The following is a 27,872-nucleotide window of genomic DNA, read 5'->3' on the forward strand; positions in this document are numbered from 1 at the left end:
CATGGCACAATGAAGTAATGCAGTGTGGAGTAGTCATTAAGGACCGACCTACATCCATGTCACTGGATGATTCTCCCATTCAGTACGGGAGCCATCTTTTCCGCTGGCATTTGGAAGAGAACTCGACAAAATGGCCACGCTGTTTTAAAATGCTCCTAAACAGGCACCTAAAAAGTTTTTTCAAATTATATTCACAGTATAAGCGTAAATATCCATGGCAAGTCTTAACCATGTCAGTCCATGGCTCCGCAGTACAGTAAAAACGCCACAAAATGAGTGATAATGGTTTATTGTAAAGCAGCAGGTTAGAGCAGTCTTTCGCAATTTACTTTAGAGGCATTTACTCTAAAGTTAAACATCTGGACCACTTCTTGCCAGCGTGTGTCTACGAAGGTGGTACCACACCCGTCACATAATCTCCCGGCATCCTCTCCACACAAGCTTCAGCAACTGACACGGAAGTTAAAGCACAGAAGCCACTGTCAAGCACTGCCCAGTTGTGACAGACTGGCGAGGTGACCAGGTTCATTTAAATTGGAGCAATCTGAAAGAAAAGAAAATGCTTAGAATCACTTGAGCCATGAATGTGCCACAAAATACGTTGTGAATGCAGTGTGGAAGTTTGCCATCACAAAAGTATCAAACATCCCCTTAACCTTTTCTAGAGGTTGCTCCACCACATTTATTGGGTCCAATACAAAGCCCATAACCTGGTCTTCAAATTGGTCCCTACGCCTTTTGCGCCAATGAACCGCTATACACCGTCAGAGCATATTTGTTATGGTAGCACCCATGACCTTTCTGGGCAGCCGCACAACTATGACACCCATCAAGTCATCCAGGAGCAGGCACCAAGACGAGTTCCATAGATGCATCCATGTATTCCTCACTGGTAAACTGCCAAAATATCTTTGCCTAACTAAGAGGGCATGAGAATATTCCAAACATTAATAGACCCTGGAGAGAGAGAGATGGCATTCATGGAATCCATTCATAAGTACTATGCATTTTGAAAGCTCGCCAGGTAAAGGTTCCAGTCAGCAAGATTGAGACCATTAGACAATTACATGGCTTGATGTGAGGGCATGGCACAGGTCCATGTGACAATATGAGGGTACAAATGCTTGTCTTACTATACGTTTGCGCTTCAAAAGGGCCAATTGAATCAAGCTCAGCAAAACAGTTAGCTCACTATCCAACACATTACCTCCACATCCCACTTACTCGACCCAGTACAGGAGGTCCCAACCTCCATCTCAGGAATCCATTTAACCTTTTTACTAGAACACATGTCCCACCTCTCCCAGAGGTTAGCATTTCCAGCCCCACACAACATCAGAATCCAGGTGGTTCCGCACAGCTGGCCTCAAAGTGGACAGGGGGAGCTATAGTGGTTTCTCCTTCCCTGTGGTGGCTGGTTTTCCGCGATGGACAGGGAGGCCTTCTAACAATGGAAATGTACCCCAAGCTAATCCAGGGTGACCCCAGGTTCTTTCAGAATACGTGTATTTTCCATTGAAAGCAACTCTATTTCCATTTAAAGGAACCAACTTTAGAGTTCGCTCTACATGCATACTTCGGCCCACCCCAGGACACCAGTTTTATGACCATGTTGTAAGCCGTGCATTTCAGCCAGTATTAAGGACAGTCATTTTTATATTGGGTGTCAAAATCAGGGCATGGAGACGTTAATTAGCCAGTGGATTCGGCAGGTAAATTACTTGGTCAGTTAAGTGGTGCAGGTTTCGTTCATGGCCGTTCAACTAGAGGCATGGTGGCCGAACGTTTGCGGCCGGTAATAGTTTAAACTTACCCACGGGTGGTCTTATTCATAGACCTGTTTTTTCACAGCTTTAATATACCTCTCACCACCCTCCCTAGCTGCCATGGTGCGTTATAGGAGCCATTGAACTGGACGTTGTGGGGGACTGGGACGTTTACCCAGGGGCACATGTTCTAGTTAAGGGTGAAAAGAGTTCTCGGGGTGGAGGTTGGGATTTTAACTTCCTGAGGAGCAAGAGGAACGTTTTAACGGGATCATGAACACCTGAGCGTAGGAGGCGCTCTTGTAGAAGAACCACACTGCAAATTAAACCAGCACATTTTCCAATTAAAAATTGGAACAAAAATACATACCATGTACCTTGCATCGAACACATTATTGCAGGAGCTAAACACATGGACGTCTCACCACGGGCTCTAAAAAATCACAAAGAAAAACGCAATTAGCACTTTCACTTTGTCAACTTCCCCATAAACATAGGCTCGCGTGCATCAGTGGTTCCTTTGAAACATCAGCGTCATCAGCTTTAATTTAGTTTTCCATCATGTGCACGATTGACCGAGTAAACGCAATGTAACTATATACAAAGCATACTACAGCTTACACCATGAGTATGGCTGCCATTTATCAGCCGAGATCACCTTTACTGTAAAAGAAAATTACAGCGCATCGATGCGCTCGGGTTGTTGCGAGTTTTATATATAATAAATAAACCAAAATGTGTCCGATACCTTAGCCACGACTTGCGTTATCGGGTGCTTGTTTGCCGCAATCTTCATGTCAGATTCGGCAAGTAGGAACGTTACCACGGCATAGTGGCCAAGCCTAGAAGGTGGAAAAATATTTTAGTAAAAAAGTACATTTGACAACGTTGTTTCTACATAGTAAAGTGGTTCGATTAGTGGAGTGCATCAGTAAGGAAAGTTGAAATCAAGGGGTTTCAGGCTTTGATCGCTATGAATAATCATCTGCACTCCAAAATACTGCACAAGAGCAGCGCCAAGTTGCTGCAATGTTAGATATGCCCAATCTGCTTGTGAACTCCGAGATACTCGGGACAAAGGGCGGCCATGTATTCTAAGCAACAATGTTGGTATCCAGTATAGCAGTATCAACAATTTAGTAGCCAACCGTTGGGAAGAACACCTTTTAAAGGTAGGGAAAGAGATGCGCAGAACCACCCATACATACTTGCTACTGAGGCAAACAGCTTTCCTGGGATGCTTTGGTTCCCTTATCCACCCTTTCTTCTCGCAACTGTGCATCCATCAAGGAAAGCATTCCCTTTCCGAGCCTTACACCTGGCATCAGCGTTTAACGGGACAGCTACAAAAAAAGAAATTCGGGGTTAAAAAAGGCACTCTGGCACAAATGAAACTGACCATATAATCTAGCCGAGCCAACATTGAATAACCCCCCTTTTGTTAATTTACAAGTGTCCGCAGTATCATACATGATCATCAAATTTCTGCTAGGATGTTCACACCTGGTACTGCAAGGGCCATTCTTGGGAGAATAGCCTCTTACTCTAGGTCTTGGGCCCGGCATCTTGGTACAGACATGACCCCGATGGGCCTAGTCACACAAGAGCCATCCACCCTGACCCAAGTGGGATGTGCCAATGAAAATCGACATACCCCGACGAGAAAAAATGTAACAACCGCGTGCTATTCAAGAGCATTCAATACTTTCTTAAACAGAAAGTTGCCAATAAAATAAAAAAAGTAAAACTGAGGCATCGAGCAGAGGCGTCTAGCGTGCGACATAAAGTATACATCATTCTAAGGAACCTTCGCGAGACACCGATTTCAAAGAACACTCCTTTGCTTGCACGCGGTCTGTGTACCCGCAAGCGGGCGTACATGCAATCCAAAAACGAAATAATTAACTTCAGAGACTAATCTCTAATCGGCCGCTACACAGCCACTCAGTTCTACTTTTGAAGACCCATTCATGAAACCAGTGGTCCAGTGCATTCGTTGCCTTACCTTCACACATCTCATCAGCAACCAGAACCCTCATGGACGTAAAAGAAAGCAAAGAGCTAGAGCTCTGTCTAATATAGCTCCAAGAACTCGCTTGCGCTCTCGCGAGAAGACGTAGGGAGCAGTAGGCCAATGAAACATCACGCTATCATGACGAGGGGCTCGACGTTAACCTCTAGTGCGACGTAAAACCCACGTGGTGACTTTGTGGCCCAATGGTAGTGTTTAGTTCACATCCGAGAAAAGGACCATCGCACCGGCCCGCCTACTCTTCTTCACTTGACTTCCACGTCATCATTGTGTTTTTTCCAGAGCAATTTCAGTGAGCGGGATTCAGACAGCGGGAAGGCACTGGCTGGATGGCTGTTGTAAATGCATCCAGAATCTGCGTGCCTTTCTTTGACTCGAGTTGGAACTCCGGAAGGCTCTGACTGCCGGTGTAACGGCTATGTGTAAAAAAAATCCTATCATGCTTAGGGATAGGATTTTTTGTCACCGTGAATGTGATGTGCCTGTCTTTCTGGGGATGCGGGGATACAGTTTGTTTAACTTTATGAGAGCCAGAATACCCGAACAGAGTGAAGCTGTGTCGAGCGACTCCAGCAGGGATGGAAAGTGCATGAACCCAGCGGACACTAGTATTCTGTGGCGCTTGCCCCATTTCGCTGCTTTTTATTACACAGGAGTTTTTCCTTGAATTTATCATGAATATTTGAGGCTCCGGTTTCCCGAAAATCACACGGTTTGGTCAAGTGGTGCCGTTGAACTCGGAACAGAGCTCTCCACAAAACAAGGATGGAAAGCTGAGACACGAATTAAAATAACAGTTTAAACCCCCGGTCAAACCGGTTTGTGAACACCATGCAACTAAGGAACACATTGCAGTTTATCAGGTAGAGAACGACGCTCATTAAAGACGTCAGAGCGCCGGGGGACCATTAACACGTCTGTAAGGCAGGTAGGCTGCTAGAAGGCGTAATGTAAGTGCTAGGAAAACACCATAACAAACAGGAAGGAGCTTTATAGCTAGATTGGCAGTGAATATATATCTCCACAAATGGAAACGTCAAACAATGCCCGCATTAAATAACCCGGCACGATTAGGCTACGAGGGTAGAACACGTATGTGGTTTTTACGCAGACACAATAACAAGAAGAATACCAGCAGACTTGTATGCAAGTTTCCACTGGACAGTGCTGCTGTGCCTTCACTGGGTAATGGAGAACCAACAATCCTATAAGTAATCCTCCAACCGTTCGGCATTACATGCCACCCTAACAACTGGTTGGACAATCAAAGAACTCTAAAACAACCCCTTTTTCCAAGGTGGAGTGCGTTCTCTCATGAGGTCGGAGTTTCCTGCTGATAAAGGAGACTGGTGTTAAGTCCTCTTCCGTGCCCTGTGATAACACAGCCCCCAATCCTGTTCCAGAAGCATCAGTCTGCACAAAAAACAGTTTTCCGAAGTCTGGACATTTCAAAACTGGCATAGTAGAAAGGATAGTTTTAAGAGACTGAAACGCAGCTTTGGCTGCGTCGTCTTGTAACACATTTCCCTTGTAGGTGGACTTAAGGGCATCCGTCAAGGGACCGGCAATGGTTGAGAACATGGGTATGAACCTTCTATAATAGCCTACGAATCCCTGGAACACTCTTATTTGTTTCTGGTTACTAGGAATGGTCAGCTTTGTAATAGCCTCGACTTTGTCCACCTGGAGTTTAATAACATGTTCCCTAGCACCCTGATACAAGTATAGTGTGGTCCAGTTGGTTGCACGAACATGTTCCATAGCACCCTGATACAAGGAGGCAGCATATAAATGAAAGAGGTCAGGTAAGCGGGCGTAGTTCGAGGAAGAGAAGAGCAGGGGTGAGAACTGGCAGGAAGTTTATACAGCAACCGGGTGGAGAAGGGGGAGAACAACTTACAACGGGCGACCATGAGGGGGGTAGAGGGGAAGTACGACACGACAAGCGACCAAGAAGGGGCAGGGGGGGAGAACAACACAATCCACCACAAGGGGTTTGGGGGGAGTACAACACAACAAGCGACCAAGAGGGGGGCGGGGGGGAGTACAACACAACAAGCGACCAGGAGGGGGCTGGGGGAGGAGTACAACACAGCAAGCAACCATGAGGGGGGTGGGGGGAGTATACCGTAAAGCATATAAGCGCATATATGATGGGTGTCCCTGATGGTGCTGGGTGGTTGAAAGGCAAGTTGTTCCTGGGAGAAGGCAATCTCCCCCGTGTCGGCCATTTTAGGGTGCAAGAGGCAGCATTCCATGCAAATGCGCACATAGCACTCTGGTGGGGGAAACAAAGGATGACTGCTCTCCTGAGCAGGGAACGTTGAGTGGGGCCAAGAAAGGCAGTAGCCTTATGCCATTTGGCTTTCTTATGGCAACTTATTCTAAAGTCACTTCCATGGTGCCTCAAAGTATGAAAGACTGATGATGCTCCTTGCGATGCCCTTTTCTGTGAAGTCTCTTCCGTTGGTGCAATCCATATGCACATTTTGAGGTTTTCATGTATCTTGCCCCAGAGTCCCTGGACAGAGTTCTAATAGAGGAGTTTCCTGCATCTGTAATGGTCCTGAGGTTTTATTATTTTCGTTATGTTGCCAAAAAAGTTGATTTGGGCGGGGGTGGGCGGTTTGGGGGCGTGAATGAAATCGTATGGAATTGCTCCTTCACACCAGACGTGCCTGAGACATACAGTGGTCCAGTGCATTCGTTGCCTTACCTTCACACATCTCATCAGCAACCAGAACCCTCATGGACGTAAAAGAAAGCAAAGAGCTAGAGCTCTGTCTAATATAGCTCCAAGAACTCGCTTGCGCTCTCGCGAGAAGACGTAGGGAGCAGTAGGCCAATGAAACATCACGCTATCATGACGAGGGGCTCGACGTTAACCTCTAGTGCGACGTAAAACCCACGTGGTGACTTTGTGGCCCAATGGTAGTGTCTAGTTCACATCCGAGAAAAGGACCATCGCACCGGCCCGCCTACTCTTCTTCACTTGACTTCCACGTCATCATTGTGTTTTTTCCAGAGCAATTTCAGTGAGCGGGATTCAGACAGCGGGAAGGCACTGGCTGGATGGCTGTTGTAAATGCATCCAGAATCTGCGTGCCTTTCTTTGACTCGAGTTGGAACTCCGGAAGGCTCTGACTGCCGGTGTAACGGCTATGTGTAAAAAAAATCCTATCATGCTTAGGGATAGGATTTTTTGTCACCGTGAATGTGATGTGCCTGTCTTTCTGGGGATGCGGGGATACAGTTTGTTTAACTTTATGAGAGCCAGAATACCCGAACAGAGTGAAGCTGTGTCGAGCGACTCCAGCAGGGATGGAAAGTGCATGAACCCAGCGGACACTAGTATTCTGTGGCGCTTGCCCCATTTCGCTGCTTTTTATTACACAGGAGTTTTTCCTTGAATTTATCATGAATATTTGAGGCTCCGGTTTCCCGAAAATCACACGGTTTGGTCAAGTGGTGCCGTTGAACTCGGAACAGAGCTCTCCACAAAACAAGGATGGAAAGCTGAGACACGAATTAAAATAACAGTTTAAACCCCCGGTCAAACCGGTTTGTGAACACCATGCAACTAAGGAACACATTGCAGTTTATCAGGTAGAGAACGACGCTCATTAAAGACGTCAGAGCGCCGGGGGACCATTAACACGTCTGTAAGGCAGGTAGGCTGCTAGAAGGCGTAATGTAAGTGCTAGGAAAACACCATAACAAACAGGAAGGAGCTTTATAGCTAGATTGGCAGTGAATATATATCTCCACAAATGGAAACGTCAAACAATGCCCGCATTAAATAACCCGGCACGATTAGGCTACGAGGGTAGAACACGTATGTGGTTTTTACGCAGACACAATAACAAGAAGAATACCAGCAGACTTGTATGCAAGTTTCCACTGGACAGTGCTGCTGTGCCTTCACTGGGTAATGGAGAACCAACAATCCTATAAGTAATCCTCCAACCGTTCGGCATTACATGCCACCCTAACAACTGGTTGGACAATCAAAGAACTCTAAAACAACCCCTTTTTCCAAGGTGGAGTGCGTTCTCTCATGAGGTCGGAGTTTCCTGCTGATAAAGGAGACTGGTGTTAAGTCCTCTTCCGTGCCCTGTGATAACACAGCCCCCAATCCTGTTCCAGAAGCATCAGTCTGCACAAAAAACAGTTTTCCGAAGTCTGGACATTTCAAAACTGGCATAGTAGAAAGGATAGTTTTAAGAGACTGAAACGCAGCTTTGGCTGCGTCGTCTTGTAACACATTTCCCTTGTAGGTGGACTTAAGGGCATCCGTCAAGGGACCGGCAATGGTTGAGAACATGGGTATGAACCTTCTATAATAGCCTACGAATCCCTGGAACACTCTTATTTGTTTCTGGTTACTAGGAATGGTCAGCTTTGTAATAGCCTCGACTTTGTCCACCTGGAGTTTAATAACATGTTCCCTAGCACCCTGATACAAGTATAGTGTGGTCCAGTTGGTTGCACGAACATGTTCCATAGCACCCTGATACAAGGAGGCAGCATATAAATGAAAGAGGTCAGGTAAGCGGGCGTAGTTCGAGGAAGAGAAGAGCAGGGGTGAGAACTGGCAGGAAGTTTATACAGCAACCGGGTGGAGAAGGGGGAGAACAACTTACAACGGGCGACCATGAGGGGGGTAGAGGGGAAGTACGACACGACAAGCGACCAAGAAGGGGCAGGGGGGGAGAACAACACAATCCACCACAAGGGGTTTGGGGGGAGTACAACACAACAAGCGACCAAGAGGGGGGCGGGGGGGAGTACAACACAACAAGCGACCAGGAGGGGGCTGGGGGAGGAGTACAACACAGCAAGCAACCATGAGGGGGGTGGGGGGAGTATACCGTAAAGCATATAAGCGCATATATGATGGGTGTCCCTGATGGTGCTGGGTGGTTGAAAGGCAAGTTGTTCCTGGGAGAAGGCAATCTCCCCCGTGTCGGCCATTTTAGGGTGCAAGAGGCAGCATTCCATGCAAATGCGCACATAGCACTCTGGTGGGGGAAACAAAGGATGACTGCTCTCCTGAGCAGGGAACGTTGAGTGGGGCCAAGAAAGGCAGTAGCCTTATGCCATTTGGCTTTCTTATGGCAACTTATTCTAAAGTCACTTCCATGGTGCCTCAAAGTATGAAAGACTGATGATGCTCCTTGCGATGCCCTTTTCTGTGAAGTCTCTTCCGTTGGTGCAATCCATATGCACATTTTGAGGTTTTCATGTATCTTGCCCCAGAGTCCCTGGACAGAGTTCTAATAGAGGAGTTTCCTGCATCTGTAATGGTCCTGAGGTTTTATTATTTTCGTTATGTTGCCAAAAAAGTTGATTTGGGCGGGGGTGGGCGGTTTGGGGGCGTGAATGAAATCGTATGGAATTGCTCCTTCACACCAGACGTGCCTGAGACATACAGTGGTCCAGTGCATTCGTTGCCTTACCTTCACACATCTCATCAGCAACCAGAACCCTCATGGACGTAAAAGAAAGCAAAGAGCTAGAGCTCTGTCTAATATAGCTCCAAGAACTCGCTTGCGCTCTCGCGAGAAGACGTAGGGAGCAGTAGGCCAATGAAACATCACGCTATCATGACGAGGGGCTCGACGTTAACCTCTAGTGCGACGTAAAACCCACGTGGTGACTTTGTGGCCCAATGGTAGTGTCTAGTTCACATCCGAGAAAAGGACCATCGCACCGGCCCGCCTACTCTTCTTCACTTGACTTCCACGTCATCATTGTGTTTTTTCCAGAGCAATTTCAGTGAGCGGGATTCAGACAGCGGGAAGGCACTGGCTGGATGGCTGTTGTAAATGCATCCAGAATCTGCGTGCCTTTCTTTGACTCGAGTTGGAACTCCGGAAGGCTCTGACTGCCGGTGTAACGGCTATGTGTAAAAAAAATCCTATCATGCTTAGGGATAGGATTTTTTGTCACCGTGAATGTGATGTGCCTGTCTTTCTGGGGATGCGGGGATACAGTTTGTTTAACTTTATGAGAGCCAGAATACCCGAACAGAGTGAAGCTGTGTCGAGCGACTCCAGCAGGGATGGAAAGTGCATGAACCCAGCGGACACTAGTATTCTGTGGCGCTTGCCCCATTTCGCTGCTTTTTATTACACAGGAGTTTTTCCTTGAATTTATCATGAATATTTGAGGCTCCGGTTTCCCGAAAATCACACGGTTTGGTCAAGTGGTGCCGTTGAACTCGGAACAGAGCTCTCCACAAAACAAGGATGGAAAGCTGAGACACGAATTAAAATAACAGTTTAAACCCCCGGTCAAACCGGTTTGTGAACACCATGCAACTAAGGAACACATTGCAGTTTATCAGGTAGAGAACGACGCTCATTAAAGACGTCAGAGCGCCGGGGGACCATTAACACGTCTGTAAGGCAGGTAGGCTGCTAGAAGGCGTAATGTAAGTGCTAGGAAAACACCATAACAAACAGGAAGGAGCTTTATAGCTAGATTGGCAGTGAATATATATCTCCACAAATGGAAACGTCAAACAATGCCCGCATTAAATAACCCGGCACGATTAGGCTACGAGGGTAGAACACGTATGTGGTTTTTACGCAGACACAATAACAAGAAGAATACCAGCAGACTTGTATGCAAGTTTCCACTGGACAGTGCTGCTGTGCCTTCACTGGGTAATGGAGAACCAACAATCCTATAAGTAATCCTCCAACCGTTCGGCATTACATGCCACCCTAACAACTGGTTGGACAATCAAAGAACTCTAAAACAACCCCTTTTTCCAAGGTGGAGTGCGTTCTCTCATGAGGTCGGAGTTTCCTGCTGATAAAGGAGACTGGTGTTAAGTCCTCTTCCGTGCCCTGTGATAACACAGCCCCCAATCCTGTTCCAGAAGCATCAGTCTGCACAAAAAACAGTTTTCCGAAGTCTGGACATTTCAAAACTGGCATAGTAGAAAGGATAGTTTTAAGAGACTGAAACGCAGCTTTGGCTGCGTCGTCTTGTAACACATTTCCCTTGTAGGTGGACTTAAGGGCATCCGTCAAGGGACCGGCAATGGTTGAGAACATGGGTATGAACCTTCTATAATAGCCTACGAATCCCTGGAACACTCTTATTTGTTTCTGGTTACTAGGAATGGTCAGCTTTGTAATAGCCTCGACTTTGTCCACCTGGAGTTTAATAACATGTTCCCTAGCACCCTGATACAAGTATAGTGTGGTCCAGTTGGTTGCACGAACATGTTCCATAGCACCCTGATACAAGGAGGCAGCATATAAATGAAAGAGGTCAGGTAAGCGGGCGTAGTTCGAGGAAGAGAAGAGCAGGGGTGAGAACTGGCAGGAAGTTTATACAGCAACCGGGTGGAGAAGGGGGAGAACAACTTACAACGGGCGACCATGAGGGGGGTAGAGGGGAAGTACGACACGACAAGCGACCAAGAAGGGGCAGGGGGGGAGAACAACACAATCCACCACAAGGGGTTTGGGGGGAGTACAACACAACAAGCGACCAAGAGGGGGGCGGGGGGGAGTACAACACAACAAGCGACCAGGAGGGGGCTGGGGGAGGAGTACAACACAGCAAGCAACCATGAGGGGGGTGGGGGGAGTATACCGTAAAGCATATAAGCGCATATATGATGGGTGTCCCTGATGGTGCTGGGTGGTTGAAAGGCAAGTTGTTCCTGGGAGAAGGCAATCTCCCCCGTGTCGGCCATTTTAGGGTGCAAGAGGCAGCATTCCATGCAAATGCGCACATAGCACTCTGGTGGGGGAAACAAAGGATGACTGCTCTCCTGAGCAGGGAACGTTGAGTGGGGCCAAGAAAGGCAGTAGCCTTATGCCATTTGGCTTTCTTATGGCAACTTATTCTAAAGTCACTTCCATGGTGCCTCAAAGTATGAAAGACTGATGATGCTCCTTGCGATGCCCTTTTCTGTGAAGTCTCTTCCGTTGGTGCAATCCATATGCACATTTTGAGGTTTTCATGTATCTTGCCCCAGAGTCCCTGGACAGAGTTCTAATAGAGGAGTTTCCTGCATCTGTAATGGTCCTGAGGTTTTATTATTTTCGTTATGTTGCCAAAAAAGTTGATTTGGGCGGGGGTGGGCGGTTTGGGGGCGTGAATGAAATCGTATGGAATTGCTCCTTCACACCAGACGTGCCTGAGACATACAAACACTTCAAGATCTGTCGGTGCTGCGCCCATTCGACTCCCTGCCCTAAGGACTCACATAGTTACATGTGTATTTCTCCCTGTGTACAAAATCTCCAAATGCAGGTTATGCCATGAACGCAGAACAAATATCTGGTCATTCTACTGCTTATGCACACAGAGATCCAGTGCATTACGTCTTTCCAAGGAAACCTAGGACGAGCGATTTAAATGTACCCTTTAGAATCAAAACATGGACAAATGAATGTCCATCCAACCAAATCTCTGTGTCAAAACAGATTTCTTCGTAAACCCTCTCCAGCGACACACACCATACTGCTGCAATCTGCTCTCAGTCTGCTTGTATAAAAGCATCCAAATGCACCACAGCCCGCATCAACACGATACGCAGTGAGTCAGTAGCCATGCATGGCCGATCACATCACGTTCTGCCTATATACACATATGACCTAACTAGGCCTCTCAATGAGTTGGGCACGTCTCTCCTAGACAGTGTAATCATAGGGGCGATTAATGCCCCGTCCGTCTGGAGAGGGCAACTTGTGTGCCAATGACATGGGTGGAAATAGCACTTCATAAAGTGGGTCGTTGCATGTTTTATTATTATTACTATTAGTCGCGTTCTTGATTATTTGACCCACGAACAGGAGGCCCAGGTTTTACGCCGAAGCGGGTTGAGGGGCGCCTCAGACCGCCTCTGCACTACGAATGAAACGCAGGCAGAGCAGCAAGGCTATGGGTACTTCAAGGTCAGCCTGTTATGGGCTCCTGAGTTCCCTTTCCATTAAATAACGGTTGATGGTGTATAAAAAGGTTAGCACAGCCAAGAAGTGGAACGTGTATGTTTTTTTTGGAGAAAATCCTTGGTGGGAAGGAAAGGAAACATGTATATGAGGTAGTATGTACAAATGTTGATGAGTTTTACAAGATTGGGTACTCCCTATTTATTGTTTTCGGGGGGTTAATCTTGAGTGAGAAATGGAGAATTTTAGTACAGTAGAACAAGGGTCTCAAGATTAACTACCCCTCTCTACCGTCCCCAAGTGTGCAACAGGACAGAGACACATGTATCTACTTTATAATTCTGTAGATTGAACAACTCTCATCAATAGCTTTTTTTGTATAGCATTCTTCCCAATTTTATTAAATCTAACTTTCTAAAAGCATATATAAAAAACATGTGATCACTTATGTTATACACATAAAACAGAACCCAAATGGTTCTTACACACTTCAATCATTATGCATACATTCAAAAGAACGTCTTAAAAGGAAAAATTCAAATAAACTTATTCAGGGGTACACAATGTGACAATTCAAGTAGGCCGCTATTTTCTAAGTTGACTTAATGCGAAGGGAGTAGCATAGATTACAAGCATTTCTATCCTAACTCTACTTGATGCTCTATTAATTGGTAATAGTCACCTAAATTACAAAAGTGGAAACCAATATTGCGGTATTCCGCATGAGAAATAGGAAACTTGATGTTAGATGCTTCCTTTAAAGTCGACATATGTTTCGGCCATTTTGGGATGTACTGCACCGTCTCGAGTACTGTCAAACTAATGATTTATCAGGCCATCTTCAGGACAAACAGTTTTTCTATAAGAGTTCACTTCTCCCATTTAGTACCTCTTCAATTTTGATCTACAACAAAAATACATAATTCCCTATTACTACATTAGCATGGTTAGAAACAAAATATACAAGTTTTATGAGATGATGTCTATGGTATCTACAACCACACCAACATGTTCACTGACCTGATGCTCAAACCGCTGAATTGGTGTTGAGAACATCATTGGAATTGAAACCACTATATTGGTGGGTGTGCCAAAAAAAGGGAGATTATACACCACTGTCAGGTGGACACATCTGTAGGATTTGGGAGAATGCGTTTTAGAGGGGCACCGCTGTGGGAAGGAACCATATGAAGAAGTCCAGTCGTAGTGGCATGATTTATTTTTTTGTGGTGTAAGGTTGTGCAGCAATGACTATGCACAGCTATTAAGGTGTTCAGTATTATCAAACAAGCTGACCTAGAATGAAAGTTGTTAAACATCATCACAGGTCGTTTTTTGCCTTGTGTCAACCCACACAAAGTTGTCAAACTGTAGGTTCCTCCTGCCCTTCCTCCTTACATTGATCTTCAGTGGAGCTTTCCTGGGGGTCTGTCTTCTTTCTCCTACGGGTTTCCTTCTTTTCTCCTGTCTTCTTCTTGGTCTTCTTTTCGTGTAAGTAAAGACGAGCTCTGCTGGAGGCCACGTCTGGATGTCAATGCACCCGACCACAGGGTATCCTGGGAGCAAGCCCTGCGCAGGGAAAAAGCCTCCTTGCTGAAAAAACCCTGGTAGAATCTTGACTTGCGAGGGCTTGATGGTAAGAAATGTATTCGATAAATATCCTAGAACACGACGAACCGTGGCTCAAAGGAGGACAAAACTAGCGTTAGCCTGTAGGTAGAAAAACCGAGGTGCAACGCACCAAACTGCTGCAGTGGTAATCAGTTTAGAGGGCAGCGACCATCTTTTTTTCAACAACTAGACCGTTCAAATGGCACGGAAAGAAACGTAATGGAAAGATCAATGGAGTCTCCATGAATGCCATAACTTCCATGAGGGGCGCATGACAAAAGTATAAAACGGAAGAAAATAATTACACGGGCAAAAGTGCAGTCGTATGTTAGGAACAATTGGAAGGTAGAGGGCGAACAACCATTTCAACCCTGGTTTGCATACCATTCAAACACTATTGGTTCCTTGCATTAACCTTCTAGCATGGTTGGGTGTGGCAGGACCCTTCACCACCACGCACTCTGACATTGGAATCCATTTGTCTGAATCATGCCCTCCTTCCTTCTCTCTTAATGGCTGATTCTCGAACCTGACTTACACTATTCAATGTGGTCTCCTCTGGTGTGATCTGTACATGGTTGCTCCTTTGCTGTCATCTGTAGGGTACTGTAGTGATAAACAGTACCCGCACCTCCCTGGGATCCAGCCCTTTGTGCAAAGTAAATCACTCCTAATTACCTTCCCACACAAATAAGGTTTAAGACGCACAATGAACTCAGTCTGGAAAAAAGCCAATCACACAGAATATATGATGCTTGCATTTATTATCTACAGTGTCTAATGAGAACTAAACAGCAATTTACAATAATGTGGAAATAGAAAAGTGCAAGCTATATACTGCCAATTATCAATCACAGATGAATATGCAATTATTTGGTCTTACGTTCCTAATGAAATGTAGATGAAGGTACGATCTGATCACACCCAGGACCCTCGCCGCTACAGGTGCCCGGCACTCCTCGGAAGAGGAGGGGAGGACTGGCCAAGCCCCCACAGTCCTACACCAGAGCGGGGATGTGATGCTAGGAGTCTCGGCCCAGATAGTGCACAGCTGGTCGTCCAGGCACTGTTCTTCTTGATACGCGCGTCTTTCCAACAGCCCAGGTTGAGTCCTCCCTTCCCTGGTCCAAGTATAGTTCTCTTATTAGGAGCTGCACGTCAATCATCATGACGTGTCAGCTCTTCGAGAAGCTTCTAGGCTCACCCTTCCGGGCAGTAAACATGTTTTCGCTTGGAAAGTTACAAGACTGGAAACAGCCAGTCTTGGCTCCCAGGCTTCGGGCACTGTGTTTTGAGAAGATCTGACATTCTTGCTTATCAGTGCACCTGACTCGCAGAGCGAAGACGAGCAAAGCTGTGCCTGGCTCCCAAGGGCTGCATAGAGCTAGATGCTAGATGTTTTATGTCTTCAGAAAAGGCCTTCGCAATTAACCCCTTGCAAGCATGCAGGCTCACCGAGTTCGAGAGGCCGGGTTGATGTCAGCATTTTCCTCCACGCTTCGAATAGGCTCTAATACACACAAGATAGCTCAGTGGGTTAGTGCAAATGCAGGTTACTGCAAGCGCCTAGCAGCTTATCACAACAGGTACTCCCCTGAATATTAACACATTTCCTTGGTAACCCATCAATCCCTTTCTAGGAGTGTAATTAAACTATACTGGCCGGTTAGTGTAAATCTAAGCATATTCCGACCTCTGGTAATGTTTTGATTCTTTCTACTCCCTCTATGTACTATATTAAATATATAGTCTACATGCGTAGTAATCATTTGACTAGGTGCTAAAGTTTGCGTAGATTAGTGACTTCATGTGTTTGCAGTCCTGAAAAGGACTATAAATGCTGTTTTAACTGTTGTCTGGGGCAGAAGTTCCAAGCTACTACCCAGTAATAAAAAAGTTTGATTGGCCACCTTACTTCTATCACCAAGAATCAAATATCACTAGCTAGTGGCAAGTGCACAATTGCACCCTTGTCTAGGGTTCCCTTTTTCTCCTCACCCCTTATCCTGATAGGTGCAGAGTTTACCATCGGGTAATAGTGTCCCCCCCAATTTAGGAGCTTGAAGGGTATACCTTTGATAATTTACTTTCCTTTACATACACCTTGTATGTTTATTTGATCTATAAATTACTATGTGTAATTTTAAACAGTGTATTTTTCTTTCGTTAATGTGTAGTATATTCTTTTGGGGTATATATATTTGCGATGAACTGTACCTATTCACCAGGATTCCTACCTCCCTTGAGGGAAGCCTGGTCGTTCTGCCATAGACGAAACTCTCTTTACTGCCGGCTGGCTTTTGATTGGTACCCTGTGAAACCCCTGGGATAGTTTCACGTTCCCCATCCTAAAGTTGTTAAAAAACGTCCCTAACCGTGGGTCAAGTGTCTTGCTCGTGATCAAGGCCTGACATAACCAGAATGTAGAGTAGCAGGGATTCTTTGTAACTTTTTTGGGGCTAAATGATTACACTTTCATTGTTGAACTGGCCGAGTTTTAGCAAACTATCAAACTTGTTTTGTTTTGTGTTTGTCTTTACATAGCATTGATGATTTATAGTATCAAATGTATGGCACACATCCAGACGAGATGTGCATGTGGGGCCTCTCACATTTGCATACCCTTCATTGAACGTGATTGGCTCAATAGAAGAGAAAACTAGTGCAGAATCCTGCTTGAATATCTGGTATTTTTGTTCTCATCCACTCAGCCCTAAAATGGATCTGCAGCAAATAGCATCTGTAGTTGAGCTTTTTACGAATCTGCACAATGTTATGTGGGCTGTTTTTGACTACAGTAATTGGGCCTCATTACAAGCATGCCAGTCCAGAAACATCGGTGTAAGCTTAAAGGCACCGTTATTTCCGGACAGGCATACTACAGGTCTGCTTGCCGGAGCTGCCGTGCCCGGCAGGTTGGACCCTGCCGGGCACAGCGGCAACAGTAAGCCGACCGTCACGGAAGCACCGGCACCGTTAACAATGGTGCCGGTGCTTCTGTGTTCCACATTCCCATAGAGTCCTCCTGGACTCTATGGGAATGGGGAATTACTATTTACCCGCGCCTGACTTTACGGACCGCCAGGCTTGTAATACCCTGGTGTTACTGGCAAGTCAGGCGCCGGTAAATATTTACGGGTCCGGCGACAACCCACCGGTAATATCGGCACGGTTACCGCCAGACCCGTAATGAGGCCCATTGTCTTGATAACATCAGCCAAAATACCCTTCCAGTATGCTGGTAAATTCACCAAAATATCAGTCGAAACAGTCTAATCCAAAAACTCCCCAGGTTTCGTGATTAATATCACTATAACGGGACGGACTGATCTCTGAGGCAGACATGGATCGATAGCACGTTGTCTCATTTAAACTGTACCAATTGCTTACCCGTTACAGACCATTGTGGTAACCAATCCTTCATTTACAACTCATAATTAAATGTGTCAGGTCAAAGATGCACCAGAGTTTATTCCATCGCAATTCAATTTTTCTAGAGATTAGGAATGACTGTGATCACAAGTCTACTTAGTGCCAGATTATAAAACAAAACACAATGTTTGTAGATCAGATAAACTGAAGTTTATACAATAGCGAAAATGGGTTTGGGGGTTTCGGGGGGGATTCTTACCCCACCCCATAGACATTTTTTTGAATAATGGTTTAAAATGATGTATTACACAGCACACTTTCAGTGAACATTTGGGTAAAAGGCCAACGATTTGGGTAAAAGGCCAACAATCGGTTTTGTAGAGTGTAGGGTAAATCATGAAAAAAGTACAATAGATGCAAGTCACCAAAAGTGCACAGGGCATTTCCCAGTGCATTATCATGCCTGTCCCTGCATTATATGCCAGTATAAAAAACATGTTCATGCTGGCTGCGCCCATACTTCTCCATGCTGGCTGCACCAACATATGCTAGCATTCCCATATCAGACCATACTCATGTTCGCTTTAATATTTTATAGTATCATTACTGGCACTCGGCACAAAACTACATATGGCAGTACTCCTATGTAAGAACATACTCCTGTTGGTTTGGCCATTAAAAGTGACATGTCACAATATAAAAACCTGTCCAGACTGGTTCCAATGTAAGCCATTCCAGACCCATAAGAACACTTATCTTGCTTGATTCATCATAGATGCTCAGTTAATAAAATGTCATGCTACAGCAAAAGATATACAGGCCGCTACAACAAAACATCAGTCTAGTGAGGTAACACTACTTATCATGCTTGCTTTTTTAAAGATGCAGAGTAGTAAATGTCATGCCACAGTAAGCAATGGCTAGACTGACTGCACCAAAATGCCATTCGAGCCTGTCACTCACTCATACAACTTTTTTCCTACATCCCCCCATTGGAATCTCTACACAGGCATACCCCCACCCACCTGGAACATTCACAAACACACCATCACATTCATACTCATTCACCCACCAGTCACTCAATCATACACCTTTTCTTATCTCCACCCTTTGCATTCTCTACACTGTGGAAATCGATATAATATTATGACCCCAATCGCATCGTTTAAATGTATGTTGGTATACGCCAAGCTGTCTAAAGGATACTATGTACATAGGTTCCGCGGCAAGGTCTTGACCTTAATGTATTGTGTAAGCCGCCATCTTGAATCTAGCCGCCATTTTAGGTACTCTTGCAGTGTGGAAGTCACCCTGAATCACAAAATGGAGGCCGAATGACATTTCGAGTAAGACTTCGGCCATGGTGACCTCCGCACACGTGAATGAATAATATGTCTGCAGGCTACTTGTTAGGGTCATGAACTAAGACCCTGTCCTCTGTTTAACCTATGTGTAAATATGTAACCATATCAGCGGAACTGATCTAATATATGGAAATTGTGTCTTTGACCTGGCTACGAACCCTAGCCATGGTTCCAGAAATGGTTAACTTGTAAGAGGGCTGGCCAATGCAGTACTAAATGTATAAAAACCCAAGCATCCCGATGATCGGTCTCTCCCACTTTCAGTGCGAACCTAACGTTGAAGGTTCGTGTGTTAGTCAGAGGGCCGAATAGCTATTCGCTTGTCAATTGACTTTGGTAACTTTGTAACTTTGAAATAAAGCGCTTTGTATGTCCTTTGTAACCTGTGTTGGTGTGTTTCCTTTTGGGCTTCCCGGCCTCATGTCAATTTCTTTGTTTCCACAGTTGGCGCCCGAATAGGGACCCTCAAGATTGATGCCGGATCATTGAAGGTTGACGCAGACTATCGAATCGGGATCGGACGGTGTGATTCTGCGGGCCCGACCGATCGAGACGCGATACCTCGGCAGCGCTGCACGATCCGATCCTTGGGCGATAGTCGTGCGGTCTGACACGGCATCTTGACGAGGGTCCAATTCCGAGGCGGGCAGATTTGCCGAAACCACCGAACGCAGGTAAAATTTGTTAGTTGAAGTCCTTTGTAAACCGTACGGTCCTCCTTAGGTTTGGTCAGGTGCAGCCGTGACCCGGCTCTTAATTTAACCCTGACAATTTGAATTTGGCGTATTGTATCTGCAGACACAATTATTGGACCAGGTAACACCAATTTTTTGAGAAATGCCTGGGAAATTGTCTAGCTGCTTTAGGGTTCTGTTCCGCAGCGATCGACAATCTTTGGAATTTAGCCGTCCGGCACCACAGGAGGGGTCGCCGGCGTGTACTATGTACTGTAAGCATGGCATTGGTAGTATTGTATTTAATGACATTTGGCACAGACAGACCAGAAATGCCTCCGAATTTCAGTGGCCAATCAATGGTAGCTTTGAGATCCCCCGTATTGAATACTTAGAGTCGATCTTGCTTAAAAAGAAGGCTAGGCCAGCAGCCTTTGATGTGTTACAAAATTGGAAAAAGGAAGCATTACAGCAGCTTAAAAGTAGGGATAAACATGCACGACGTCATAAAACGAATGCCGAAAAGGCATTGTTGTATGACAAGGAAAAACGATTAGATGAAACCCAGAAGATGGATAGAGCTTTCTCGCTTGGAGTCCAGAAAATTTACCCTTCTAAAGATTTTCATGTTTCTGAGGAGTTTATTGAGAAAATATTAAACGAACGGAGGCCTGATTCTTCAGCGCCACCTCCGTATGCTCCCGTTGTGGGCACCTTGCCCGTTCCTGCTATTGCTCCTATCGTTATTCCTACTCCTCCTGCGCAGCCTACTGCCCCTAGTTCTTTGGTTGTCGCTCCTCTGTCTATTTCATCTATTACATTACCTCTTTCCCCTGCACCCGTGTTAGGTTCACCTACACCTCCGATTCTGGGGAGTCCCGTGTTCACTAAATCAGATCCCGGTGCAGGGTCGAAAATTGTGACTCGTAGTACTGTTCCTGCGGGCAGGAAACAGGAACTATTTGCTTGGGCTAAACATTGCATGGAAAAAGGTGATCAAACTGATGTACTTTCAACATTATCTAATTTGCACGATTTTCCAGAGAAAAACGTTTTTATTGAAGGACTGGGGATTCATTTAGGTGTAATGTGGGGTAGATTGCAGACTTCGGATCTCCCACAAGGGGTGAGAGATCTGAATGCCTTGGCACTTTCGAGGGATACAGAGCAGAAAGTATATGGACATGTTGACAGATTGTTTGAGTTTAGGAGGGATTTTGAAAGGTTACAAAACGAGGATGATGAGGACGATAGGATATATATGCAGAAACGGTTCCTTTCGTGCCAAAGATCAGCACCTGAGGAAGTACGGATTTGTACTAGAGATGCGATTCGATGGATCTCGGATTCATCGATACCGCCAGATGAGGTGTATGACACATATAGTCAATACACGGTAGAGATGCAAAGGAAGGTAATCCAAGTGATGGTACAGCACTTACAGGAGGAATGTATAAGGAAGAAGGTTGGTTGCCCCATAGAGTTATTGGGTATTTGTAAAAGAGCCTTTTCGCCCGACACTTCTACAGCTGCTTTAGCGCTCGATTTGGCCCTATTGCTCAGTAAGCGGTCGGAGGTCCCTATATCTCAGTTGCCTATGAGAGAGGTCCCTCCGACCTTTGTCCCAAAAGTAGAAATCCCCGCCAACGCGGCGACTGGTGCTGCCGCGGTGGATATCCCTGCACATTACGTATCGCAGTTTGTTCACGTCCCGTTCTCTCGACAGGAAGTGAACACGATTAGACAATCAGTCCCTGATATCAGGAAGAACCCGACAGGGTTTTACAAAGAAATAGAATCCGTTTTGCAATCTTCTGTGTTCACCTTAAGTGACATGGATTTATTGTTTCCAGTGCTTTTACCTGTTGATGTATGGAAACAGGTACGAACAATAGATGATGTGCCGGGGTTAGGGGATACATGGGTAAACTTAACTAGAATAGATGGGGAACGACTAGCTGGTGAGAAACCACCCCAGGTAATACTTACCTTACCCGATAGAATAGTTGCTAAATTAAAAACTATAATCCCAGAAAAAAGGATTATTTGGGACAAGCTTACGGCCTGCGTCCAAGGGAAAACTGAAGGTACTACTGAATTCTTTAATAGATTCGAACAGGTGTTCTCCGACTTCAGTGGACAGGATTTAGGTACAGAGTCGGGGAAGAGGTTGTTTGTGGACAAATTTGTGCGTGGATTGTTGCCCGACATCCAGTCACAAATTATGTCCTCAGAGAGCGCTTGGCAGGCAAAATCTCAGTCAGAGGTCTTGCATATGGCTCAGTATTATGAGAATCGGGTTAATAATGAAAAAGAGAAAATCGAAAAAAGAAGGGGTGACCTAAAGACTAAGGTATTGTTGCAGCAAATTGTCAGAAACCCCAGAGGAGGTATGACGCAGACTAGAGGTCAGTATATTCCAAGAGGAAATACTCCTCCAAATTCTATAAATATTAATCAGTGTGCTTATTGCCGCCAGGAAGGTCACTGGCGAGCACAGTGCCCTGCCCTTCGTCAGAGGTCAGGAGGCACATTTGGAGGTATGGGTAGGCGACCAAGGGGCCGCCCCGGAGCAGGGGGCCCTGATAGGGGTCAGCTTCTACAAGATCCACAGCAACCTTTTTCACGGGAAAATCAGACTCCGAGTATGGACTCGAGAAATATATTTGATCACCCTTCCACCACCTATCTTTCTGAGGAACTTCCCTTTGATGAAGTTCTGCCTTACTAGGATTGCCCGAAGCAGCGTTTGGAACCTTTACCTATTCCCGTTATTCAGAAGGGCCCCTATGTTGAATTATTGGTGGGGAATAGGAAACATCAGTTCTTGATCGACACTGGAGCACAAAAGTGCTCCATCGACCATTCGAGGGTTCCAAACATCCCACTGTCAGGGCAAACAAACGTCTCTATAGGGTTCTCTGGCATACCAACTGTTTGTCCGGTTTCTGCGCCGGTATCCATTTCTTTGGGTCCTTTTACAGACCAGTGCCCTTTTCTTCTTACTTCAAACTGTGGAGAAAATTTGCTGGGGTTGAATTTGTTGAAGAAACTGAATGCAGTGATTCATTGTTCCCCTGACGGAATAAGATTAACAGTTTCACCACAGCAACCCTTTAACTCCCAATACTTGACCCGACCTCTACCTCCCGAATTTGACATTGTCCCAGAATGTTTGTGGGCAATAGACGATAATGATGTCGGGATATTGCACATCGATCCTGTTAAGATAATATTGAAACATGGGGTTAAGCTACCGCGCATTCCGCAATATAAAATTTCAATTGAAGGAGAGCGCGCTCTGAAATGCATTGTCTCCGATTTTGTACATCGTGGAGTGATCGAAGAGATTACAGGTAGCTTATGTAATAGCCCGATCTTGCCAGTATATAAGAAAGGCGACAATGCAATTCCGTACCGGTTTATAATAGATCTTCGTGCTATTAACCGGGTGGTAGCCCCACAATTTCCAATCGTGCCTGATGTAACAACGATCTTAACAATGATCCCTGCTACGGCTACACACTTTAGTGTCGTAGATTTAAAAAACGCCTTCTTTAGTATTCCGATACATGAGGAGAGCAGGTATTTGTTTGCGTTCACCTTGGGGGGACGCTCGTTTACATTCACAAGGGCACCTCAAGGGTATACTGAAAGTCCTAGTATCTATAGTAGAGCCTTAAAAGAGCAGCTCGACACCCTTGAATTACCACCTACTTGCACGCTGCTTCAATATGTAGACGATTTGCTCCTGGCTGCAGACTCTGAGAAAGCTTGTAAAAAGGGCACTATATTGTTGCTTGTTCATTTAGCTGAAAATGGTCACAAAGCTTCACTTAAGAAATTTCAATATTGTTGTCAGGAGGTTGCCTATCTAGGCTACCTCCTGTCAAAGGAGGGGCGAAGATTGACACCTGAACGAATAAAACACATTTCTGGCATGTCTGTCCCAAAAACACAGAAGGAAGTCAGAGCCCTGATAGGGATGGCGTCCTACTGTAGACTGTGGATCCCGAACTTTGCCCTAGTGGTAAAACCGATGTTGGCTTTGACGAAGAAGGGCATTTCTCTGCCATTGCCATGGGAATCGGAACATCAACGATCATTTGAGCTTCTCAAAGCCGCGCTGTGTTCAGCACCGGTTCTGGGTACACCAAATTACGATAAGGCCTTTGTGTTGTTTGTGCATGAATGTAATGGATGTGCTTTGTCTGTGTTAACACAGGAACATGGAGGGAAGAATAGGCCGTGCGGCTATTATTCCTCCGCCCTCGATCCTGTTGCATGCGCTTTGCCGCGATGTCTGCGCGCTGTTGCGCTGCGTCTGTAAAACAGAGTGAGGGGATGGTCCTAGGCCACGATTTAATTTTGATGGTACCTCACTCTGTCGATATTCTATTGAATAAAACTCAAACACAACACCTTACTTCTGCCCGGTTGACCAGGTACGAATTAGTTCTATTTGCTCCTCATATCCAAATTAAAAGGTGTTGTGTTCTCAATCCGGCTGAACTTTTGCCTCTCCCGCAAACTACTGCTTGCGGCGATGACGGATCACATGACTGCTGGTATGCCACCGAACAAGAAACAAAGGGCAGAATAGACCTCTCAGATACTCCTTTGGAGAATGCGGAAGGGGAGCTGTTTTGTGATGGCTCCTGTTTTAAACTTCCGAATGGCACATCTACAGCTGCTTATGCAGTTACTACTTTGAACAAGATCGTAGAAACTAAAAGGATTCCGCATAACTCCGCGCAGGCCGCAGAGATTATAGCGTTGACCCGCGCTTGTGAGCTCTCCCAAGGGCATAGAGTTAACATTTATACGGATAGTCAGTACGCCTTTGGGGTGGCTCACAATTTTGGAAAACTATGGTCGGAAAGAGGGTTTCTGACCTCACACGGGACCAAGATTCAGCATGGTCCCTTAATAGTACAACTACTTTTAGCGCTCTCACTCCCTGAACAATTAGCAATCATGAAATGTGCAGCACATCGCAAGGTCATAGACAATGTGGGAAGAGGAAATGCTTTTGCAGATTTGATAGCTAGACAAACAGCTACAGACCTTAGCACAGACATGTACACCTCGAGGGAAGTGAGAGAGGGTTGTATAATAGATGAAGGCATTGGGTCTGTGCGAGATATTCAGACTGATGCCTCTGTTGAAGAATCTAGGAAATGGGCTGAAGGCATGGGGAAATTGGATGACGAAGGGTGTTGGGTGGACGCATCTGACGGGAAATGGTTGCTTCCTGATTCTTATGTATTAGCAATGGTCACGATGGCACACGGTCCAACACATGTGTGTGCCCAGCAAATTGCGAAGATATTACAGCAGGTTTGGGTGAATGATAAAATTTTGGAAACTGCAAAACGACACGTCCAGAACTGCATGATTTGCCTGCAGCACAATGTGGGTAAAGGGACAGTGACTCCAAGGGGAAGTTTCGGGCCCCCCTCTGTCCCCTTTGAAACCATTCACCTTGATTTTATTGAAATGGAGCGATGTAATAACTTGAAATATGTTCTTGTTATCATTTGTGCTTTTAGCAAATGGGTCGAGGCTTTCCCCGTCAAAGATGCTACCGCCATGACCACCGCAAAGATCTTGGTAAAAGACTATTTTCCTCGATTTGGGCTCCCGAGGATAATTTGGTCGGACAACGGCCCCCACTTCATCGCAGCCGTAATGTTGCAAATATGTGTTGCCTTAGGGATAGAGAAACGTTTTCATTCAGCTAGGCACCCTCAAAGTGCGGGGTTGGTAGAAAGACACAATGGTATTTTGAAAAACAAACTTGCAAAAACATGTGCCGACACTAAATTAAAATGGCCAGATGCTTTACCTATTGTGTTGTTAGCTATGCGCACCACACCCCAGACTAGAACTGGGCTCTCTCCATTCGAGGTAGTAATGGGAAGGCCTGCTAATATTTGGGGTCTCCCTAAACCTAAAGCCCTGAGGGATGTGGAGAATGTATTGCTCATAGACTATTGTAATCAATTGACTAAAAATCTGTATTTCATTTACCACCAGGTGAATGCTGCCTTACCTGTACGGTTTACGGGCCCAGGACACGATATATTGCCCGGCAGCTGGGTCCTGGTGAAGGCCTACGAAAGGTCTTCCTGTCTCGCGCCTCGCTGGCGGGGACCCTACCAGGTTTTATTGGTCACCAGGACGGCAGTGCGGGTGGCAGGAAAGAAGAACTGGATACATGCAACACATATCAAGAAGATCCCTCACCCGACGCCACACGTTACAGAAGAAACAGAACCCCTCGCCGGTGCTACACTCTCTGATCTCGGAGTAGCAGGCAGCGTTGTGAGTGCGTCGGAGAAGTTCTCTGAGCCTGAGGAGCTCGGGGAGCCGTCCATTTTGTCTCCGCACTCCCGTGATCAATCACTTCCGGAAAACCTTGTTTCGAGCTCTGCGACTTCCGTCGCTACTGATACGACGCTCCCCTCAGGGAGCGACGATACTTTGCTTTTGGATTCAACAAACTTGGGTACCATCCGGTACAACCTTCGACCACGCAAATAAAATCGCCGCACGAGTATCGTGCATCTGGAAGAAAAAAAAAGGAGTGATTGAAATACTATTGTTTTCCCTTTTTTTGGAACAAAGAAAAGGGGGGGGGTTCTGTTGGCCAGGGTTGGGAAGGACTAAGAAGTTGCGCGGCCGAAGTGCCGCCAGCAACGAACATTGGGGTCGTCGATCGGGATAACCATGATGCCTGCCGCCTTCACCGCTGCTCCTCGTATTGAACTATTAGATGAGGAGGTGACCAATTCGAACAATGGACAATGTGCCTGGGCCCCGAAAACGTACTGCTGTGTTCTCGTTTTGATTACTGTTAGTTTTGCAACTGCTGCTGTGGGACTTTGGTACTTCGAAGAAATTTATCCTTTGAAGCCTCTGTTACCGACCAAAATTGTACCAACTGTTTTGACTCCCTCTGTACACCTTCACACTCTGTCCCCTAGGGACTCTCGGCATAGACAGAAATATTATAATAACACTTTGATGATAGTGATGAATGCTACGCATGCTATTTTTAATAGGAGTAATTGTTGGGTCTGCACTCACTTACCACAACATGGGAACAAGGGACTGGGATGGTATATACATCCCTTACCTCTAACAACCTCTTGCTATGCCTCTCTTAGAGCACTCTTTTTTGGCCGATGGAATGATAGCATCTCAGGGAACTTCGATGGGACTAATTTGAATGAATTTGAAAAACGTGAATTGACTCCCCTGGGATGCTCGCTTTTCGCAAATAGGAGTAGACCTAATATCGCCTCTATTAGGCCGTCTGATAAACTTTCTTTACCTTTTCAAAATCTAGTTTCTTTCAAGATGGCTCCAATAGGCAATAAGGATGCCATGCCTCCTTCTTATTCTGTAAATCATAGTCCTGATTCTGTCCCTTTCTGTGTACAAAGAAACGGCACTAGGCCAATGGGAGATTTCGAGCCTTGTATAAATATTGTAAATTTGACTGGGGAAAATAGGCCTTTGTATGTAGGGGGACCGGTTTATTTTGTGTGTGGTAGTTTAGCTTTTCCCTGGTTGCCCAAGGATTGGCAGGGGACTTGTTATTTAGGGATATTGTTACCAGGTGTATTTATAGCCAGTACCTTAGAGGTATCTAAGGCTCGCCCGCGACGGGATAATGATGGAGATACCCCTGGACAAGTGTTCGGGGATATAGCCAAATCAGTAGTTCCCTTCTGGGGACAAATAGCAAATTCAGAAAACATCAGGGGATTAGCGAGGGTGTTGGAGAAAACAATCAACCGGACCACGGACATACTTTACAATATGACCTTAGAGCAAAAGGCGATAAGATTGTTAGCACTTCAAAATCGAATGGCATTAGATGTCATTTTAGCTGAACGAGGTGGAGTATGTAAATTAGTGGGGTCCGCTTGCTGTGTTTTCGTACCAGATTCTTCACCAACAATATTCAAAGCAATTCAGAATTTACACACTCTTAGTTCTGAAGTCCATATCCCTGTAGGAGACTGGAGCCTTAGTACTTGGTTTTGGGATTCTCTACGATCTTGGGGGTGGAAGGTGCTTTCTGTTATTTTAGGTATTTTAGGGACTCTGTTATTCCTTTGTTG

The 27,872-nt window shown here is 45.7% G+C and overlaps 1 long non-coding RNA gene and 3 other non-coding genes across 6 annotated transcripts; all 4 read right to left on the reverse strand.

Annotated features, from left to right (window-relative positions):
* Window positions 1-273: 273 nt before the first annotated feature.
* LOC138488383 (uncharacterized) lies at window positions 274-9,280 on the reverse strand. 3 transcript variants are annotated; one of them, XR_011274651.1, is made up of 5 exons: window positions 9,258-9,280; window positions 2,975-3,109; window positions 2,515-2,608; window positions 2,137-2,199; window positions 274-544 (listed from the first exon to the last, which is right to left on the reverse strand). It is a non-coding gene; the product is annotated as an uncharacterized lncRNA (long non-coding RNA). The 3 variants fall into 3 exon arrangements; XR_011274650.1 differs by lacking the exon at window positions 9,258-9,280 and adding an exon at window positions 6,515-6,538; XR_011274649.1 differs by lacking the exon at window positions 9,258-9,280 and adding an exon at window positions 3,772-3,878.
* Window positions 2,270-2,335, reverse strand: LOC138490584 (small nucleolar RNA SNORD42). Its single transcript, XR_011275527.1, has one exon. It is a non-coding gene; the product is annotated as a small nucleolar RNA SNORD42 (small nucleolar RNA).
* On the reverse strand, window positions 2,689-2,758 carry LOC138490586 (small nucleolar RNA Z17). Its single transcript, XR_011275529.1, has one exon. It is a non-coding gene; the product is annotated as a small nucleolar RNA Z17 (small nucleolar RNA).
* Window positions 3,217-3,390, reverse strand: LOC138490601 (small Cajal body-specific RNA 16). Its single transcript, XR_011275542.1, has one exon. It is a non-coding gene; the product is annotated as a small Cajal body-specific RNA 16 (non-coding RNA).
* Window positions 9,281-27,872: the final 18,592 nt, after the last annotated feature.

The sequence above is a fragment of the Ambystoma mexicanum genome, chromosome 9 (assembly GCF_040938575.1).
Source record: "Ambystoma mexicanum isolate Mex_15411 chromosome 9, UKY_AmexF1_1, whole genome shotgun sequence".
In the NCBI taxonomy this organism is placed as follows: Eukaryota; Metazoa; Chordata; class Amphibia; order Caudata; family Ambystomatidae; genus Ambystoma; species Ambystoma mexicanum.